Raw genomic sequence first — 9347 nt, 5'->3', positions numbered from 1 at the left:
CACAACGCAGAAGCTTCTTGATGTAAGTGTATCGGCGTTGGTTGCGCCGCTCATATCTATCAATCTTCCGGTGTAGATCTTCTATTCTTTGATGTGTGGATCTTTGTCGTGGTGGTGATGGTGAGGTGGAAGGAATAGTAGATGGGAGGTCTATGTCAAGGCTTGGGTTGTTCATAGGAAGATGTAAGTATTTTCCGCTTGGGACCACATCGCTCTTAGCCAGAATTATAGCCTTCGTATCTATGTCTTCCAAGGAACACCCATAGCAGCAACTAAATCAGATACCAATGTTGAAAATAGCAAATTGTCCCGGGCGTGGACTTGACCCATCGCTTGCTTGACAAGAAGCGGAATGTTCACCGATCTCTCCGTGAGAACACACCAAACAAGCAAGGTGAGATCCGCCGTGAAGGACGACTCGTGGCTGCTAGGTAGCACATAGTGGGATAGGATGTGGGCCCAAGCTCTAGCTTCTACAGTGAAGAAGCGAGCGTCAATGCACTTGGGCCTCATCCGGAGTCGACCATGGATCCAAAATGCCTCTGGTTCAGCAATGACTCGGAGGATCGAGTCCCAGTCAAATCCAAACTTTTTTCGCTGACGTAAGACCTCTTGGTAGCCATCCATATCACTTGGTACTGGTAAGACATTAAGCACTTGGTGAATAGCCTCTTCTGAAACTAAGACTTGCTTCCGGCGCATGTATACCGATTGAAGAGAGGGAAGATGGTAGTTAGTATAGAATTCTACCACCCATGAGAGGTTGACCTCTTGTGGTTTTCTCGGAAGAAACTCCCATCCTCTCCGTTCAATGCAGGGTAAAATACAAGGAGTAACCTTGTCCGGCGGAGCGAGTAGATGCTCGGCATGATAGTTGACGTTAGGATTTTTGCCAGTAAAGAATGTCATAAAAATAGTCGCGTTGTAGTTATAGTCTCTAAACCGACAGAAATCCCTTCGTACAAACGTTTGGTTGTCACAAGTAACAAACCCCTTTAAAATTGATAACCGAGTATTTAAACCTCGGGTCGTCTTCTCAAGGAATTGCAGGGAGGTGTTCTTATTATTGGTTATGGAGATTGTAAATTTGGGGTTTTGAGAAATTTGGAGTTTGGGCAATGGGCACAGGTATATTTAAATGACAAGTAAAATAAATTAACAATAATAAAATCTCTTGGCAAGGTATGGAGAACTGGAGGTCCTATCCTAGTTATCCTTATCAATTGTGATGAGAATTAGATTCTTCCCCCACCTTATTAACCTCTAACTATGAAGGTAAGTTAAGTGGACAAATTAATTCCAATTTTCAATCAACAATGAGTTTGATAACTCAAGAGTTACCAATGTCTCAACCAAAGCCAAAAGAGAAAAATGCAAATTATTTATATAATAAAAAGGAGCAATCATAAGTCTGAAATACCTCAAATAACATTAATTAAGAAAATTATATGTAACATGGAAGAGTTCATAAATTAAATAAAAATAAATAAAAATAAAGAACCTGAGATTGAGAGTCACTCTACAACTAAGAGAAATCCTAAATCCTAATCCTAAGAGAGAGGAGAGAATATCTCTCTCTAAAAACTACATCTACTCCTAAAATTGTGAATATGGAAGCCTCCTATGAATGGATGTAGTCCCTCACTTTATAGCCTCTAATCTATATTTTCTGGGCCGCAAACTGGGTCAAAAACAGTCCAGAATTTGCTGGTTTCGAATTTTGCCACGCTGGATTTCCGTCACTGCGATGCGGCCGCATGGATCACGCGATCGCGTCGCCTAGCATCAAGGGAACTATAACATATTATATATCAAATCAAAGCCCCGGACGTTAGCTTTCCAACGCAACTAAAACCGCGTCGTTTGGACCTCTGTAGCTAAAGTTATAGCCGTTTGAGTGCAGAGTGGTCAGGCTGGACAGCTTAGCATTTTCTCCAACTTCTTGCATTCCTTCCACTTTTGCATGCTTTCTTCCCATCCTCCAAGTCATTCCTGCCTTATAATATTTGAAAATACTTAACACACATATCAAGGCATCTAATGGTAATAAGAGAGGATTAATAATAAGCAAATATAAGATCAAAGAAGCATGTTTTCAATCAAAGCACATAATTAGGAAAGCAAATGTAAAACCATGCAACTAATATGAATAAGTGGGTAAAGAGTTGATGAAATCCACTCAATTGAGCACAAGATAAACCATAAAATAGTGGTTTATCAACCTCCCCACACTTAAACACTAGCATGTCCTCATGCTAAGCTCAAGAGAAGCTATAAAGATGAAGAGGAATGGTATGAAATGCAACCTACGAATGCAACTATATGCTAAATGCTTTTACTTACTTGGTTAAGAGTAAATAAGTTCTCCAAGACAAATACAAACCAATTTCCACTAATTCAAATCAGACAATAAAAAGCAAGTGAACTTGTAAGAAGACAGCTCATGAAAGCAGGGAACATAGAATTTAAGCGTTGAACCCTCACTGGAAGTGTATATCATTCTAATCTCTCAAGTGTATAGGGTTATTCACTCTACTCTTCTCTAGTCATGCTTTCTAAACCTTGTTCTTCATCTAACCAATCAACAAAAATTTAATGTACCAATGCAAAGATTATGAGGTCTTTTCAAGGTTGTAATGGGGTTGAGGTAAAGGTAAGGATATATGTATGGCCAAGTGAGCTATAATATGAATCTTCAATTAACCTAAGCTCTCACCTAATATACATATACTCTATATACTTTTAAATTCATGCCTAGCTACCTATAATTCTCACTTTTGTATAATTCCCATACTCCTGTACCATATTATCTTTAATTTTTATTACATGTGCATTGATTTTTCATTAACTTAATATTGGGATAATTTGGTCCCCTTATTTATTTGCTTATTTATTGAATATATATATATATATATATATATATATATATATATATATATATATATATATATATATATATATATATATATATATATATATATATATATATATATATATATATATATGAGCGGATAATTTATACGCTTTTTGACATTGTTTTTAGTATGTTTTTAGTAGGATCTAGTTACTTTTAGGGATGTTTTCATTAGTTTTTATGTTAAATTCACATTTCTGGACTTTACTATGAGTTTGTGTGTTTTTTTGTGATTTCAGGTATTTTCTGGCTGAAATTGAGGGACTTGAGCAAAAATCAGATTCAGAGGTTGAAGAAGGACTGCTGATGCTGTTGGATTCTGACCTCCCTGCACTCAAAGTGAATTTTCTGGAGCTACAGAACTCGAAATGGCGCGCTTCTAATTGCGTTGGAAAGTAGACTTCCAGGGCTTTCCAGAAATATATAATAGTCCATACTTTGGCCAAGAATAGATGACGTAAACTGGCGTTCAACGCCAGCTTTCTGCCCAAATCTGGCGTCCAGCGCCAGAAAAGGATCCAAAACCAGAGTTGAACGCCAGAAATGGATCAAAACATGGCGTTCAACTCCACAAATGGCCTATGCACGTGTAACACTCAAAGCTCAGCCCAAGCACACACCAAGTGGGCCCCGGAAGTGGATTTATGCATCAATTACTTACTCATGTAAACCTTAGTAGCTAGTTTATTATAAATAGGACCTTTTACTAGTCTTTTTGAGAATCTAGGGACGCTTGGTTCTTAGATCAGAGGGGCTGGCCATTCGGCCATGCCTGGACCATTCACTTATGTATTTTTAACGGTAGAGTTTCTACACTCCATAGATTAAGGTGTGGAGCTCTGCTGTTCCTCAAAGATTAATGCAAAGTACTACTGTTTTCTATTCAATTCATCTTATTTTGCTTCTAAGATATTCATTCGTACTTCAATCTGAATGTGATGAACGTGACAATCATCATCATTCCCTATGAACGCGTGCCTGACAACCACTTCCGTTCTACATTAGAATTGAATGAGTATCTCTTAGATCTCTTAATCAGAATCTTCGTGGCATAAGCTAGAATGATGGCGGCATTCAAGAGAATCCGGAAGGTCTAAACCTTGTCTGTGGTATTCCGAGTAGGATTCAATGAATGAATGACTGTGACGAGCTTCAAACTCGTGATTGCTGGGCGTTAGTGACAGACGCAAAAGGATAGTAAATCCTATTCCAGCATGATCGAGAACCGGCAGATGAATAGCCGTGCCGTGACAGGGTGCGTTGACCATTTTCACTTAGAGGATAAGATGAAGCCATTGACAAGGGTGATGCCTCCAGACGATTAGCCGTGCCGTGACAGGGCATTGGATCATTTTCCCGAGAGATGACCGAAAGTAGCCATTGACAGTGGTGATGTATCACATAAAGCCAGCCATGGAAAGGAGTAAGACTGATTGGATGAAGATAGCAGGAAAGCAGAGGTTCAGAGGAACGAAAGCATCTCCATTCGCTTATCTGAAATTCCTACCAATGAATTACATAAGTATTTCTATCCCTATTTTATTATATTAAATTTGAAAACACCATTATCAATTTATATCTGCCTAACTGAGATTTGCAAGGTGACCATAGCTTGCTTCATACCAACAATCTCCGTGGGATTCGACCCTTACTCACGTAAGGTATTACTTGGACGACCCAGTGCACTTGCTGGTCAGTTACACGGAGTTGTGAACCGTGGTTTTGGCATCATGTTTTTTGCGCCATTTCCAGGGAAAGAAAGAGCAATGAATTTTACATAATTAAAGTGTAATCACGATTCCGCGTACCAAGTTTTTGGCGCCGTTGCCGCGGATTGTTCGAGTTTGGACAACTGACGGTTCATCTTGTTGCTCAGATTAGGTAATTTTTTTTTTATTTTATTTTCAAAAATTTTTCAAAAATATTTCTAAAATTTTCTCATCTGTTTTCGAAAAAAATATAAAAATGTTTTCAAAAATTTTATTCAAAATTTTTAAGAATGAATTCTAGTGTTTCATGAAGCATGTGAAGCCTGGCTGGCTGTAAAGCCATGTCTAAATTTATTTGGACTGAGGCTTGCAATTTGTTATCAAGAGCAATATACTCTGATGTTAAATGCTGAAGCTTGGGGCTGGCCATTGGCCATGTCTAGTGTTTTGGACTGGAGCTTTCATTGAAAGCTTGGCTGGCTAGTGAGCCATGTCTAATTCCTGGACTGGAGCTTTAGACTAAGAATGCAAGATTCCTGGAATTCATATTAAAAATTTTGGAATCCTTATTTTTATTTTTCACAAAAATTTTCGAAAAAATAAAAAAAATTAGAAAATCATAAAAATAAAAAATATTTTTCTATTTCTTGTTTGAGTCTTGAGTCATGTTATAAGTTTGGTGTCAATTGCATGTGCATCCTGCATTTTTCGAAAATTCTCATGCATTCATAGTGTTCTTCGTGATCTTCAAGTTGTTCTTGGTAAGTCTTCTTGTTTGATCTTGATGATTTTTTGTTTTGTGTTGTATGCTATTTTTCATATGCATTCTTGAATTCTTAGTGTCTAAGCATTAAAGAATTCTAAGTTTGGTGTCTTGCATGTTTTCTTTGCATTAAAAATTTTTCAAAATTGTGTCTATGATGTTCATCTTGACATTCATAGTGTTCTTGGTGTTCATCTTGACATTCATAGCATTCTTGCATGCATCACATGTTTTGATCTAAAAATTTCATGCATGGCATCTTTTTAGTGTTTTTCTCTTGCATCATAAAAATTCAAAAATCAAAAAAATATCTTTCCCTTTTTCTCTCATCAAATTCGAAAATTTGAGTTGACTTTTTCAAAAATTTTTAAAATCAAGTTGTTTCTTATGAGTCAAATCAAATTTTCAATTTGAAAATCTTATCTTTTTCAAAATCTTTTTCAAAAATCAAATCTTTTTCAAAATTCTTGGTTATTTTCGAAAATTTCAAAAATATTTTTCAAAAATATTTTTCTTATTTTTATATCAAATTTTCGAAAATAACATAATCAATTAATGTTTTGATTCAAAAATTTGAAGTTTGTTACTTGCTTGTTAAGAAAGATTCAAACTTTAAGTTCTAGAATCATATCTTGTGATTTCTTATGAATCAAGTCATTAATTGAGATTTTAAAAAAATCAAATCTTTTTTTTTAAAAACTAATTTCTATCATATCTTGTCAAAAATATTTTCTCATTTTATATTTTTCAAAAATCTAATTTCAAAATATCTTTTCTAACCTCCTAACTTCTTATCTTCTCAAAATTTGTTTCAACTAACTAACTAACTTTTTGTTTGTTTCTTAACTTTTTCAAAACTACCTAACTAACTCTCTCTCTCTAATTTTCGAAAATATCTTCCCTCTTTTTCAAAAATTTCTTTTTAATTAACTAATTATTCTTATTTTTATTTTTGATCTTAAAAATTTTCGAAAAAAAAATACTAACATTTTTCAAAAACCATTTTCGAAAATCACTAACTCTTTTTCAAAAATATTTTTCGAAAATTCTCCCTCTCCCATCTTATTCTATTTATTTATTCATTTACTAACATCTCATCTCACATCTCAACCCTCCTCACAGTTGTGTTTCTTCCATTACATTACATTCTTTATCTCCCCCTCTTTTCTTCCAAAGGGATCCCTATACTGTGGTATAAAGGGTCTCTATTATTATTATTTTTTTCTGTGCCCTCTTCTTTGTCATATGAGTAGGAACAAGGACAAGAATATTCTTCTTGAAGCAGATCCGGAACCTGAAAGGACTCTGAAGAGAAAATTAAGAGAAGCTAAATTACAACAATCCAGAAATAACCTTTCAGAAATTTTCGAACAGGAAAAGGAGATGGCAGCCGAAAATAATAATAATGTAAGGAAGATGCTTGGTGACTTTACTGCACCTAATTCCAATTTACATGGAAGAAGCATCTCCATTCCTGCCATTGGAGCAAACAACTTTGAGCTGAAACCTCAATTAGTTTCTCTGATGCAGCAGAACTGCAAGTTTCATGGACTTCCATCTGAAGATCCTTTTCAATTCTTAACTGAATTCTTGCAGATATGTGATATTGTTAAGACTAATGGAGTAGATCCTGAATCTACAGGCTCATGCTTTTCCCTTTTGCTGTAAGAGACAGAGCTAGATTATGGTTGGATTCTCAACCCAAAGATAGCCTGAACTCTTGGGATAAGCTGGTCACAGCTTTCTTAGCCAAGTACTTTCCTCCTCAAAAGCTGAGCAAGCTTAGAGCTGATGTTCAAACCTTCAGACAGAAAGAAGGTGAATCCCTCTATGAAGCTTGGGAAAGATACAAACAGTTGACCAAAAAGTGTCCTTCTGACATGCTTTCAGAATGGACCATCCTGGATATATTCTATGATGGTTTATCTGAGCTATCAAAAATGTCACTGGACACTTCTGCAGGTGGATCCATTCACCTAAAGAAAACGCCTGCAGAAGCTCAAGAACTTATTGACATGGTTGCTAATAACCAGTTCATGTACACTTCTGAAAGGAATCCTGTGAGTAATGGGACGCCTATGAAGAAGGGAGTTCTTGAAGTTGATACTCTGAATGCCATATTGGCTCAGAATAAAATATTGACTCAGCAAGTCAATATGATCTCTCAGAGTCTACATGGAATGCAAGCTGCATCCAACAGTACTCAAGAGGCTTCTTATGAAGAAGAAGCTTATGATCCTGAGAACCCTGCAATAGCAGAGGTGAATTACTTAGGTGAACCTTATGGAAACACCTATAACTCATCATGGAGAAATCATCCAAATTTCTCATGGAAGGATCAAAAGCCTCAACAAGGCTTTAATAATGGTGGAAGAAACAGGTTTAACAATAATAAACCTTTTCCATCATCCACTCAGCAACAGACAGAGAACTCTGAACAAAATGCTTCTAATTTAGCAAATCTAGTCTCTGATCTATCCAAGGCCACTGGGAGCTTCATGAATGAAACAAGGTCTTCCATTAGAAATTTGGAAGCACAAGTGGGCCAGCTGAGTAAAAGGATCACTGAAATCCCTCCCAGTACTCTCCCAAGCAATACAGAAGAGAACCCAAAAGGAGAGTGCAAGGCCATTGACATAAGCACCATGGCCGAACCTACAAGGGGAGTGGAGAACGCAAATCCCAAGGAGGAAGACCTCCTGGGACGTCCAGTGATCAATAAGGAGCTTCCCTCTGAGGAACCAAAGGACTCTGAGGCTCATCTAGAGACCATAGAGATTCCATTGAACCTCCTTATGCCCTTCATGAGCTCTGATGAGTATTCCTCTTCTGAAGAGAATGAGGATGTTACTGAAGAGCAAACTGCCAAGTTTCTTGGTGCAATCATGAAGCTGAATGCCAAATTATTTGGCATTGATACTTGGGAAGTTGAACCTCCCTTGTTCATCAATGAACTAAGTGATCTGGATCAACTGACATTGCCTCAGAAGAGACACGATCCTGGAAAGTTCATAATACCCTGTACCATAGGCACCATGATCTTTAAGGCTCTATGTGACCTTGGTTCAGGAATAAACCTCATGCCCCTCTCTGTAATAGAGAAACTAGGAATCTATGGGGTGCAAGCTGCTAAAATCTCATTAGAGATGGCAGACAGTTCAAGAAAACAGGCTTATGGACAAGTAGAGGACGTGTTAGTAAAGGTTAAAGGCCTTTACATCCCTGCTGATTTCATAGTCCTTGATACTGGAAAGGAAGAGGATGAATTCATCATCCTAGGAAGATCTTTCCTGGCCACAGCAAGAGCTGTGATTGATGTTGACAGAGGTGAAATAGTTCTTCAATGGAATGAGGACTCCCTTGTGTTTAAAACTCAAGGATCTCCCTCTGCGACCATGGAGAGGAAGCATGAAAAGCTTCTCTCAAAGCAGAGCCAACCCAAGCCCCCACAGTCAAACTCTAAGTTTGGTGTTGGGAGGCCACAACCAAACTCTAAGTTTGGTGTTGAACTCCCATATCCAAACTCTAAGTTTGGTGTTGGAGAGTTTCAACAATGCTCTGAACATCTGTGAGGCTCCATGAGAGCCCACTGTCAAGCTATTGACATTAAAGAAGCGCTTGTTGGGAGGCAACCCAATTTTTATTTATCTAACTATATTTTTCTTAATTATATGTCTTTATAGGTTCATGATCATGTGGAGTCACAAAATAAATATAAAAATTGAAAACTGAATCAAAAACAGTAGAAGAAAAATCACATCCTGGAGGAGCATCTGTCTGGCGTTCAGCGCCAGAACAGAGCATGGTTCTGGCGCTGAACGCCCAAAATGGGCAGCTTCTGGGCGCTGAACGCCAGAACAGGCATGGTTCTGGCGTTCAACGCCAGAAATGGCACACAAATGGGCGTTGAACGCCCAAAATGGCCACCAACCTGGCGCTGAACGCCCAGAGTTGTGTGCAA

General features: G+C 37.5%; 1 non-coding gene across 1 annotated transcript; it reads right to left on the bottom strand.

Moving 5' to 3' along the window:
* Positions 1–7164: 7164 nt before the first annotated feature.
* Positions 7165–7272, bottom strand: LOC148555177 (small nucleolar RNA R71). Its single transcript, XR_015887277.1, has one exon. It is a non-coding gene; the product is annotated as a small nucleolar RNA R71 (small nucleolar RNA).
* Positions 7273–9347: the final 2075 nt, after the last annotated feature.

This window comes from Arachis ipaensis, chromosome B6 (assembly GCF_059453495.1).
Source record: "Arachis ipaensis isolate K30076 ecotype BB chromosome B6, ASM5945349v1, whole genome shotgun sequence".
Classification (NCBI taxonomy): domain Eukaryota; kingdom Viridiplantae; phylum Streptophyta; class Magnoliopsida; order Fabales; family Fabaceae; genus Arachis; species Arachis ipaensis.
Note: the sequence above shows the minus strand (reverse complement) of the source record. Positions and strands in the feature narration are given on the sequence as shown.